A 13,489-nucleotide genomic window follows, 5' to 3' on the forward strand; every position below is an offset into this window, starting at 1 on the left:
GATGTCAGCTGCAAGGCAAATCCACCCATGGCTCAGCTGCCTCCAAGTCCTGGCACTAGGCAGCTTCCCACCTGACCCTCAAATGGGATTCCCTCAAGAACAAGGCTGTCTTCATGCCTGATGGAGCTCCACTCAAAGCATTTAGGCTGGGAAAATCAAATTGGCACATATTTATTGAGTAGCTACTGCATGCAAAAGGCATAGACCTTATTTAATCCCAACTACTTAGTTCTCTCCATTTACTGAACGGGTCCTAGAGATGAGCACTACTCTCTAGACCTTATTTTCCTCTTCTGAAATACCCGCGTGTAGAAGAGGGAATATTTAAAAATAAACGCCATGGAGAAACAAAGTCATTCGTCAAAGAGAGTGTGCAGCTCCTTCAGTGGCTAAGAATAGAAGTGAGTCTCTGCCTACAGCCCCTGTGTGGAAGGTCACAGTGCTGCCACCTTTCCGGACTCTGTACCTCATCTCTCCTGCCTAAGCTTTGTAGCTTCAGAGGGCCACTGGGAAGAGGGAGTAATGGGTCACCTGGAACCACCCAGAAACTTTCAGTAGCCAAGGGACATGGCTGATTCTTACCTGAGAGTCACACCCGCAGGAGGACAGCAGAAGGCAGCAGCAGCCGTGGAACTATGGACCTGTGACAGTACACACACAGAGGAGCTTAGGTACAGTTGGGACTGCCCGGTATGGTTCTATTTGGAATCAGCTCTTGATGGGAGTTAACTAATAAGAATAAAGGACAAGAAATTAAAAAAGAAAAGAAAGCATTAGCCCAGAGGTGAGCTGGAGGAATGGATAGGGATGACCCGCAAGGAGGCCATTAAGGAAGGAAAGCCTCCAAATATGCAGCAGTCCAGCTCCCCTAGTTCATTCTGGCACCTTCTTCAGACTGCAATGTCTTCCATTTAGAAGCAGGAATTGGGACAGAGCCCTTGATAAAAAACGCTTGTAGTAACAGGCTTCCTTGTTATCTGCAAATGCAAGAAATCTCTCAAATTGGCTAATTTACACCTGGTGGTCATAGCCAGTGCGATCCTCAGGGAAGAGACGCTTGACAGGTGTACAGCCCAGGTAGGGAAGACACTGAGCCCCATTGGCCCAGTTCCTCTATCAGAGAAGCAACAGGAAAACATCTGCCCATGGACAGACTCACGGGGGTCCATGGGGATCCTGCCCACGAAGGCACTCAAGCTGGACAGGAAGAGTGGGAGGAAGAGAGAGCCCCAACTTCAACTTCGGTGAGATGTTGGAGGCAGAGCATGGCTAAGCATTTGGGCCCAGGGAGACCTAACTTTACATCTAAATAATTCTGTGGAAACACTGGGGAGGAAAAGTAAGGGCCACCATATAAAAGCCAGGCAGGGCCACAGCACAGAGCAATGGACCTTTGCCAGGTTAGTGTCCTCCAAGGAGTAGGGGCTGAGAGGAGGCATGAGAGAGGAGTGTTGGGACTTACCTCCACCCACGCCCACGAGAGAGGAGCCACAGAGGGGCGGCTGCTCCCTTGGGCTTTTATAGGCCATCACTAACCCCCTCAGCTCATTCTTTCTCTATATTTGGAAAGAGAATGACCGACGCCACAAGCTGAGAACAAGCTCCTTCCACACGTATTTTTGGTTGTTGCCAAGGGAAAGGTATATATAGAAATGAGCAGGATCCATGACCATTTTCCAACTGTAGAAAGTTGGGAGTTTGAGATGCCTTTCTCTAAACTTGGGGTTGGTGCTTCCCCCACTGGATGCAAGGGAGCAGCCTCACTGGGGAGGCCCCTCATTCCCTTCCTCAGTTGGCACCTGCCTGAGCAGTCAGCTTCCCTCACCTCATGGGAAGAGGGGACATGCAGCCAGGCAGTTTGCTTAGGAATCTCATCGTATGGAAAAACAAATATAATAGAGGATGAAAAAGTTGAAATCCTCTCGGAGGATTTCACAGAGACTCTTGTCACTACGCAGGGTGCAGCAGAACTTTGTGACTGTAAAACTTATGCCAGGAATAATAACAATCATAGATAATAATAATAATTCCTGCTTCTTCCCCTTTTCCTCTTCTCCCTCCTCTTCTTTTTCACCCTGTAACTGTCTGTCTCATTAGTATCATTATTAACTAAATCCTTTCTTAAGCTCTTGTAGGACCAACAAGTAAATTAATGACAGGGAACTATGCCATCAGCCAGTATTCACAGCGACAGCTGCTTAAGGGCCCGTTGTTACTGAGATATATTACCGAGTAGCAAAGACCAGCTGCTGGCCTGGATGGGAGGTCGTGGGGGAAGGTGGTGGCCTGCAGAGGAGGGGGAACTGGATGGCTGTCTAACAAATGTGGTCATTTCTAAATCAGGATTGGAAAAATCAAGCCTTAAGAAAAGAATAAGGATATATTTGAAGCTTGTCTCCATTCCCACTCTGCTTTTTATTTATTTTCCAACGGAATCTTTGGGAGGGTGCTGCATGAGCATCCCATAGTTGTCCATTCTAGAGAGAACATGTCCCACTTCAGAAAAAAAGACTGTCCCCTCCCACAGCACCCATATCCTGTTCAGATGTACAGGCTTCTCAAAGAGCGCTGGGTGGGAAGGGTAAGCAGGACAGTAGTCCTCGTGGTGAGGGGGCATTTATTAAACACCCTCTGTATTCTTGGCTCCTATCCAGAGTACTTCAAGAAGACACAAAGGAAATGGAAGATGCGGGCTTTCTCCTGAATAGATTATATTGTAAATGATGAGTCATGTGAACTATGTAGACTCCCTTCCAAGATTTAGGCAATTTCAGATCAAAGCAGTGCATGGTTATCAAATGCCAGTTCTGTAAACGCTGGGCAAGGTGAATGGGTTGCCAAGGGAGTAAGAAGGGCTGGCCCCATCTCACCCACCACTCTTCCTCCAATTTTATTTCAAATAGCTTGCCTCTCTAGCATTGTTGCTTCTTAAGGTCCATCCATGTCCTGGACGGAAGCTGTCTCCTGAGCTCTGTCCTACCTTTCCAGGGACACATCAACCCTAGTTATCAGGCTATTGACTGCCTGCCTCCTTGGGAAACCTAGTCAGGACAGCCATGGGATAGGTAGATGTCACCTAGGAGAGCAGCAGTGTTAACAAGCCCCATGCAGCCAAGGGACAGTGCAAGGGGCCCTGTCTATATCTTGGGCAGTGACTTACTCAGGGCAGGCCATGGGATGCTTGGAGGGTGGGGGTCTGAAGTTCCTTCTTTAACACTCAGATTTGTTGGGCAAGACGTTATGGACATGAAATATGGGCTAATTCTGCTTTTTCCTGTGTGGTTACCAGTTCACCTATCCGTTTAACTACATCCATACTCCAGGAGTCTGAGAAATATCCTGTGCTTCTGTAAGACAGAACCCATGTCATGTTACTGAACCTAGTGCAAACTTTAAATGCTGGTGGCTTCCCATCCCAGCTTTTCCAAAATTACCCATCCTTTCTTCCTTCTATCAAATTTCTTATCCTCAGCAAGCAGATGTAAGGGAAACTAGGAGAAAACATGGCAGAGACATGGAACAGAATGTTCAGCTGGAAGATCTTAGGGGCTCATTTGTGAATCACTTTTCTTCTGTCTGTAAGAAAATGGAGGATGGGGAGAGGGAGGAAACTTCCAGAGGCCACAAAGAGAAGCATCAGGGATGGAACTCAACTCTATAGAAGACATCATGAGGAAGAAAGAAGTGAAGAGAACTGCAGTATTAAAAAAAAAAAAAAACAATATAAAAACTAGATGTCAGGAATCAAAGATCTGGTCATTTGGGAAATCATCTGTAGGAGAGGGGAGAACCACATTTGGCAGTGGCTGTAGGTTGTGGCAGAAAAAACAGAGTCTGCTTGTGGCTCCCAGTTCCCCCACTGCTAAGCACCACTCTCCTCAGTTTCCTCATCTGTGAAATGGGGAGGATACACCTGCCTCACAGACTAGTTGTGTGTGTTCAGTAGGATATTCAAATCTCAGGCCCACCATGCTGCATTTGGCACATTGATGTTTGACAAATAGAAATTTTCTTTTCTTCCTGAAGGTATTATATCCCAGTATGAGTGGCTTTCTTCATCATAATCGTGAATAGATTATACTGAATGTTTTATTGTCATGTGATGAGATAAAGAGATAGTCATACATTTTTACTTTATTATTATTTTTTAAAAGATGTCTATCCCAAGAGAAAATCCTGAAGAAGAGAACTTCTTGCTACTTCAAGAAGCAGCTTCAGGAGCAAACTGATACTCTCCTGGTGTGGAATTCTCCCTTTGATAAAAGGGGACAGATGACCTATTGGTATATTATTAGCTGCCTTTTGGGAACAGAAGGAGCCCTTGTCCTTTGAGCCATTCCACAGCCATAGCTAATCCCCAGGCAGAGCAGAGGGCTGCATTTATCCCCATGAGCTGCAAAAAAAAAAAAAAAAAAAAAATGTATTGTGTCTCAAGAATGCAGGCCCATTTGGGAAAAGCACCGAATGGAGCCCACTTTGCCCTTCCTGGCAGTTTCTTCCCTAGCTATTTTCCCTGTTTGATGTCTGGCTCCACAGCATGGACACAGGGGCTCCCAGCCAGGCAGCAGCATTCCCAGGCTCGCTGTCTGCCAGGGCATGAAGTCAGCATCAGTGGGCACGTAACCTTCAGGATCAAATGCCTTCTCCATATCCCACTGTGAGAGGGATTAGGTGTCACTGGATATGAGGAACTCGCTTATTCTGAGCCAAGACGATTCCCTGGCACTGAGGTGTTGGGTAGGGGTCCTGAGCCAGTATTCAGAGCCCCAGAGAGAAGTTCCAACAGGGAGAGGCCGTAAGTCTTCTTTTAGTTCAATTCAACAGCAGGCAGTACTCCGTATTTTTCTGTTATGAAAACTGTCAAACATACAGGTAAGTACAAAGCATAATAAACACACACTCATATCTAAATGAAACAACTGTTAATACTTGGCCAACTTGCCTTGTCCCTCTCTCCCTTTGCTCCTGTCCCTCCATCTCACTCTCCTCTTGCTCTCACTCTCTTGTCCATCATCTTTGGCTATAGCAATCGTGAATAAATAGCAGATATTATGAAACCTCACCCTTAAATACTTCAGTGTGTATCTCCTAGGAATAAGGACGGTCTCCACAATGCCATATTCTCACTTAATCAAATGGAAAATAATTCCGTATCATTTCTTATGTAGTCCATACTCAAATTTCTCCAGTTCTTCCCACAAGTACATCACGGGGTTCATTCCTCCCCAAATTATGATTGAATTTGGTTTTGGACATTATCTTGGTTTGCTTTGACTTTCTAGCTTCTTTTGGTCTAGAACATTTCTTCCATCTTGTTAATTTTATTTTTTAATAACATAAACATTAAACTAAGCACTTCTTATGTGCCCGGTGAAGAACATAGAGGTCTCTGTCTCTAGGGATGAGCAGAGGGTAAGACATTTACCCATTTCCAGTGTGTAGTATAAGGTCAAAAATGACAAGTGCCACCAAAATGCACAGATGCTATGGTGTTTGAATAAGGGAAAAGTAACTTCCAGCTGGACACGGCAGATGAGGGCCCTGGGATCCTTTGTGAAGAGGCATTGGTCCTCCCTTATCCATGGTTTCTCTTTCCATGGTTCAGTTACTCAAGGTCAACTTTGGTCTGAAGATATTAATGTGGCATGTGTCTGGATTCTTTAAAGGTAGAGTCCATATTCACATAATTTTTATTGCAGCATATTGTTATAGTCACTCTATTGCCGTTAGTCTCTTACTGTGTCTCCTGTATAAATGCAACTTGACCACAGGTATGCACGTGCAGGAAAACAGTGTATCTGGAGTTTGATACTCTCTATGACTTCAGGCATCCCCTGGAGGTCTAGGAATGCATCCCACTAGATGAGTGGGAACTATTGTGATATGAAAAAATGCAGTTGGGGGAAGGCTTTTGGTGAGGGGAGCAGCAGGGCAAAGACAAAAGGTGGATACTTTCAGGGAGTGAGAAAAGCCAAGTCCATAGGAAGCAAGCATTTATTGATCTCTCAAAAGTTTTCTTTCCCTGGGAGGGGGACCAGGTAGCTGAGAGGGCATAGAGGAGAGGGAGATATCCTTTTTTTTTTTTTTAAACTTCTTTTATAACTTTTGAAATATATGTTTGGTCTATGTGTTAGCTAGTCTAAGAATTTGTTAAGTTTTAAAAGATATAGTATGAAAAATGCCAATAAATTAAAACGAGTTATTATGTCTGCCTTCAAGACATGATATAGCCTGTTATGAGAGGTTGCTAGTATTGCAAGGATAAAAATTGCTAGCTTTAAAAAGAAAATCTCTGCCAGGCACTGTTCTAAGGATTTTGTGAGCATAGTTCATCCGATGCTTTTTTAAACTCAGCGAGGAAGGTGACAGAGGTACTGTGACGAGCTGTTTTCCAGAAGAGGGGGCCAAGGCTGAAGACAGGAAAAGTAACTTGCTAAGGGCAAGCAGCTAGTATTAAAATGCAGTTCTATTTGATGTCAAAGCCGTGGTATGAACCACTTCATTAACTATATGAGAAGAGATCATGGGATGGATGGCTTGGGAATTATGATATTAGTTGGGAAGTTTGCAAGGTGGACCAGAGCAAACTTCTTGAAAACACCAGACCCCAATTGGTAAGTGAGACACAGCTGAGGCTGAAGAATGACCAGGTAAGGTCACAATTCTGCACACCCTGGAAAACTTAAGGAGAGAACTAAAGAAGAGAGTGCCAATCGAGTTTGGCGAAGAGAAGATGCTCTACCGTGCCTAATTACTGGCAGCTACCATCGAAAGGCCTCATTAGACTCAGATGATTGATGGGCTCATGTGGTTGGCAGCATGAAGCAACATGACGGAAGCAGGGAAGAATGCTTTGAGTGGGACAGGAGAAGACAGGGATTCCAAGGGAAAGAAGGTTGCAAAGAGTCAGGCATGGCCCAGGGCCTCGCCAGGGGATTTAGAGATGGGCCTGAAGAGTAACCATGAGTCTGAACAATGTCAAGGAGAAGGAAGCAGATAACTTAGTTCACTGGCTAAATGCAGGGCATGGAAGAGAAAGATCAAAGATCACCAGGACATTACCAGAGGGATGGAATGGAGAACAAATGGCACTATGACAATAGTGAACACGGGGAAAAAAAGTGACAAGTTTGGAGGTCAATTATCATTTAAATCATAACCTTTAATTTGAAGGTTGAGGCTGACTTTTCATTTAAAGTACATTTTTTTTTAAGAGAGGGTGAGAGAGGAGAGAGAGAGAGAATTTTTTTTAATATTTATTTTTTAGTCATCGGCGGACACAACATCTTTGTTTGTACGTGGTGCTGAGAATCGAACCCGGGCTACACGCATGCAAGGCGAGCGCGCTACCACTTGAGCCACATCCCCAGCCCCTAAAGTGGTGTTTTTTAAACCCAGCTACATATGAGAATCACCTGGTGAGCTGTTAAAAAGAAAAAGCTTTGCATAATCAATTGGAAGATCAATTGTACCAATCAAAGCAACAAGATAAATTACTTACTTAAGAACAAACTTAGCTGGGCACACTGGTGCACACCTGTAATCCCAGCAGCTCAGGAGGCTGAGGCAGGAGGATTGAGAAGTCAAAGCCAGCCTCAGCAAAAGTGAGGTGCAAAACAACTTAGTGAGACTTTGTCTCTAAATAAAATACAAAAAAATAGGGCTGGGAATGTAGGTCAGTGATCGAATGCTCCTAAGTTCAATCCCTGGAACCACCTCACCCAAAACAAAAGAATAAACCTAACAAGTTATATTCATAACCTGAAAGTATTTCTGAGACACAAAAGTGGATTTGTTTCTTGCTATCGGATAGGATGATTCAACAGCATAACAATGCTGGATATCCCCCCATTAATATATGAATTTAATGCAATCTCAAGAAAAATAGCAACATTTTTCCTCTCTGGTGCTAGAAATTTGATTCCAAATTTCCTGTGTGTTTGGTAAGAAAATCGGAAGAGGAACCACAGAAAGCATTCTAGCAGATACTAAAACATACTCTACAGTCTGTATCACGAAGACTGTTCTGTAGGTGCATGAATAGAGACTGGCCAAACATGATATAAAGCCCAGAGAGCCCTATAGAAATACATATGGAATTTTGACACACGAAAATAGCATCTTAAGTCAGTGAGGCAAAGAGGGACTTGTTAATAAGTGTTGGTGGTGTCACAGGAGTGAGTTGCTAAGGCTCCAAACCCTTAGATCTTGTATTTGGTTGAAAGAAAATTTAAAATCAGAAACTAAAAGTTTTTCAAGAAAACTTTATTGTAAGTGAAAGTAAAGTAAGGCTCAAGCAAAGAACACTGGAGCGTAGAGGGCAAGAGAGAGAGAGAGGGAGGTGGTCTCTGAGCAGAGAATGACAAAGGAAGTAATACTGTCTCCAAACTTATTACTGTTTGATGTTTGCCTTGAGAACTAGGGACCACCTTCGGCACTCTTTGCCAATCAGGTGTTCAACTAACTCTTCTTCACAGTCAGGGGTGGAGTTTTGTTTTGTTTTGTTTTGTAATACCGGGGATTGAACTCAGGGGCATTCAACCCCTGAGCCACATTCCCAGCCCTATTTTGTATTTTATTTAGAGACAGGGTCTCCCTGAGTTGCTTAGTGCCTCTCTGTGGCTGAGGCTGGTTTTGAACTCATGAACCTCCTGCCTCCGTCTCCCAGGCTGCTGGGATTACAGGTGTGGGCCACTGCGCCTGGTGGGTAGTGGAGTTTTTGACCCCAATTATTCCTCTATGGAACTGTCATTGTGGTGGCCATCCTATTAGGGTGGCTTCATCTGTAAGTCAATCCTATGTTAATGTGGGTCCTGGGGTCAGTGGCTAATCTAAAGCTACCTTGTGCATCTGTGTTCCTAGAGAAACCTCCTTTTTGAAATATATGAGGACATCTATGGCTATAACTCTAATTTTACCCTGACCTCAGTGGACCCTATCAAGAGTAAGTTCTGTTAATTCTTTCCTCTTGGATTCCCCCAATTAGCTCCTTTTGTTTCTGTTTGCTTACTCTCAAGGTCTGTGTATACACATTTTTCTATACACAGGCTATCTTCTATAAGTTACTTTCCCATCTGCCTTAGCAGTAACTTAAAGAAAACCTTAAGAGTAAATTAAACCTTGACCTTGTTACTCATTCCACTGCTCATTACTAACTACCACCTAAGAGTGGGACAACCAGATGGCCATTTGGAAAAAGATAAATTGGGATCATACTTCAAACCATATGTCAGATTAAATAACCAGTGTTATCAGATCCAAATGTAAAGAAATGAAACAAGTACTGTGAAAAACATGGATGTCTTCCCATGACTCAACAGTCAGGAGAGCAGAATAAAAAATAGATAAATTGTGGGAGATCCACTGTAGGTGTCTCTGCCTCCTCATCTACTCTCCTTCCTCAAGCTGTGGGAAAAAAAAAAAGTTTATTTCCCCATGTCATTCCAATTCTGGGTATCTTCACTCTAATTTTTGCCACTTGTATTGGTAAAGATATATTTTACTGATGCTTTAATTTGCTTTTCTTCCATTATAAGTAAGGTCTGAGGTTGAGCCTCCTATTTGCTGGTCATCTGTGGTTCTTCTATGAATAGTCTTCATATCCTTTGTCTTTTTTCTCTTAAGATTTAATATTTTTCTATTTTAAGATCTTTCATATGTCAAAGATTTTAGTAATCTCTCGTGTATCTTGCCAATGTTTTCCTCCATTTGTTCCAGATCTCTTTGAGCCTTGCAGCAATCCTAGGGGATAGTCCAAGCAGGTGGAATTATCCCCATTTAATTGGTGGGGAAACTATGACTCAGCGGAGACAGTTGGCCCAGGTTAACTGGGCTCTGGGAGGACATTGGTTTCCTTGCTCTGAGCTTGGGACTCTGAGTGTCTCAATGCTCCAACAGAGACATGGAGCCTGTATGATGTCTTTTAGGACTATGAGGGGAATCATTAACTAAATGACCTCTTAAGTCCTCTTCATCCCTGCTATTTTCTGATTCTGTAATCTAAGGCATAAGAAAGAGACACTTGGGCAAAAGCATTGAACTTATCCTTAAGGCTTATGCATGTGTTGAAGGTGGGTGGAGAAGGCAGCTGGCTGATCCATCCCCATGTCTGACATTCTCCAGGGCAGATGTCTGCAACAGTATGTCACCAAAGGCATTTCCTTCCTGTCCTTTCCTGGACTGTGAGTGAGGAGCTTGATGCCTCATGCCGCCTCCATGCAATCAAAAGCAACCAAAGACCTAGGGCAACAAGAACTCCAGTGGCTCAGTTTTATGGCTGGAGAGGACTAGATCAAGGTAACCATTGCCGCTTCCGCCAACCCTTTCAGACACAGTGGATCATAGCACACACCACCTGAGCCTGGCTGCAGCTTCATAATCCTGCTTAGCATTGTTTTGTAGAAAGCAACTAACGTTTGACTTAAATAAACACAGGGATAAACTATTTGTCTTCCTGTCACTCAGCTATTTTTTCCTAATAGTAACTCTTCTTACAAAAGAATATATGTCCATTTAGGCAGGTTTAGAAAATAACTCAAAAACAAGAAAATAAAAAATATTTATGAGCATATTGCCATTGTTAACCACTGTTAACACAGGATTATAAAAAAAATGGGGTCAAACTTCTGCAGTTTATTTACTCACTGAAATAGCTTTCTATATAAGTAAATATTAAACCAACATTTCCCTTTTAATGGGCTCATGGTACGCCATTCATGAATGTACCACTGTTATCTGCTGTAGCTGGGCATCTAGTTCCTATGCCCATTAGCTATATTACAAAAATGTTGCGGCAAACAAATCTTTGTGCATTTTAATGTACCCCCCCCATGGTTAAACACACAAAGATGGTATAGTTGGCTTGCTCTATATTGACAAATTCCATCTAGAATAGCAGCCACACTTGCCACCAGTTCTGTGTGATGGCCAGTTTCTACTCACCCTAATCCTTAAGGGCTGACATCATTCTTTTTAGTGAATCTGAGACAAAAATGGCACTGTTTGAATTTGCTAATAATCTTCTGTATGGCTATCATCTATCTGATATTTTTCCTTTGTCTATTTATATCCTTTGCTCAGCTTTTTATTAGGGATTCATCTTTTATTTCCTATGGGTCTGTAAATAATCCTTATATATTGGGGCCAGTAGTTCTTTGTTATATATGATTTTGATCGAGCCTAGCAAAGACTTACTTTCTATCTTTAATGTCGGGTTTACAAAAGTATTCCCTACTATCTCAGTCTGAATTTTATGGTTAAAAGCAACAGAGGCTCATTCAGAACCTCCAGAGAAAGAAGGGGGAGGAAAAGTGTTGTAATAAGGTAGATGGGATCTAAAACTGGATGCACACACAGGAACTGGGCTTGGTGGCACACTCCTATCATTCCAGCAACTCGGGAGCCAGAAGAAGAATTGAAAGTTCCAGGCCAGCCTCAGCAACTTAGCAACAAAAAGTGCTGAGGATGTAGCTAAGTGGTCGCGTATCCCTGGGTTCTACCCCTGAGTGCCAAAAACAAATAAGCAGGAATTTCATATAACATGGCTCAGTTTCCATACTACTGTGTCTAATTTGTTCTTCCTGCTAAATGCTAAGTACTATATTTTAAAAAAAATCCAGGCTTAGTAACATACAATATTGATAAGGCCAGTCCTTTCTGCTTGCCCTTATTTTCAGTAACTTCCTTTTTCTTCCATATCTTTTCCATAACTATTTTTATTGTGTTTATTTTTCCAGATTGATTTCAGAATCTTTTTGTTGCACTCACCCAAAATGCCACTGCAGCTTTTTTTTTTTTAATGCAAATCTTGTTTAGGTATAAATTAAAATTCATCTCCAAAGAATACAGGTGGATGAGTCCTATCAGATATGTGCAGTCACACACAGACATAGGTCTTGTTCATCACCTCCCTAAATTCTCTTGTGCCCCTGGCAACCACTTGCCATTATAATATTATTGAAATTGTGTTAAAGATTTAATAGGAGAAAATTAACCTATTTATATTACTGAGTCTTCTCATCAAGGAAAATAATGCTACATCTTTATTCATTAATATCTTATATTTGCCCCAAATTTTATAATTTTCTTATGGATCCTGAATCATGATTACATTTATTATGTTTATTATAAGTTCTGCATGGCTATTGTGAATTTAATAATCTTTTCATTACATTTACTATGTGGCTGTCATAGTGGATAGTAACCTTGTTGATTTTTGCGAACCTATTATTAGATGCTGATTAGACACATAAAACACCCCAAAGAGAATTTAACATTAGGTATACTGGTTGGCAAACTGACAGGGGCAGAATATCTAAACACCATCCTATTCTTTGTTTATGTTCTATAAGGTTATTTTATTCCAGTGGCATTCTCCACGGACAGAGTCTATCTGTACATCCCAAGTATTTAATCTGACTTAGATGCTCCCAAATTGTACCCTGAATCAATGATTAATGAACGACTGCCCACATGCTGAGGCCCTCCTGCCCAGTCATGCCCTCCTCCATGGGGTTTGGTGCCTTCTGCACGTGCATGGGCCCACAAGAGATCCTTAAGGCCAGCAGACAGCCAAGCAAGCCATCCAAAGAAAAGCCTTCCCTGATTTTCACACTGAAGACTTGCCTGTTCCTATTCAGAAAGGGATTTGACCCTTGCAGGGCACCATGGCCCCACTTTCTTCTGTAACAAGTTGTGTCTTACCAGAGCCTGAGCTGACCCAGGGATCAAATGGTCCTCCATTTGGTTTTAATTGAGTGTTTCAAAATACCTAAATTGAAATAGGGCATTGAGGCCTGATAAGCTTTCCGAGACTGACCAAACAGCATCTCTCTTTCCTTTTTGCAGAAATTATATCAACTCAGTGGAGAAACTTGCTATCTTGGGCTGAAGAGAAGTTCTGACAAGGAGTGACAGACAGGATTGATTAAAAATTTTTAAATGGAGTGATAAAGTAATGATCAGAAAATGGATTTTGTTTACTTGAAAGACTCTCCAAATTGTTTTGTGGAAGCGAAATTGATTAAAGAGTTTCCTGATTGAGAAATGATTAATTACTTTATTATCTAAGTCTGGGTGGGAGGTGGCGGGGGAGTGGGAATTGATGTGCATAGGAATTACTTGGAGATCTTGTTAAAAATCCAGATTCTGATTAAAGAGCTCAGCAATGGAGGCGGAGACTGCATGTTCAGTGAGCTCCCAGGTGCTGTGACCCTGCAGGTCCAGCAAGGCCATATTCGCTTCACTCCAAACTTGCAGCCAAGTCCTATTTGGGCCCTTCTTCCCCTGCCCAGCAGGGTGGGTTTGGACACACCCAATACCATGATGGCAGAACCACCTCAAGTTCATCACAAGATCTTGGAGCCCAGCAAATGCAGAGGTCAAGACTCAGTACCTCTTACTCTAGAGACTGGAAAGCTCTCACGCCTCTACAAAGCTCAGCCTGGGTCCCTTACCTTTGTGTCATCCTTGAATGGAAAACGGACAATGG

The sequence above is a fragment of the Callospermophilus lateralis genome, chromosome 11 (genome assembly GCF_048772815.1).
Source record: "Callospermophilus lateralis isolate mCalLat2 chromosome 11, mCalLat2.hap1, whole genome shotgun sequence".
Lineage (NCBI taxonomy): Eukaryota > Metazoa > Chordata > Mammalia > Rodentia > Sciuridae > Callospermophilus > Callospermophilus lateralis.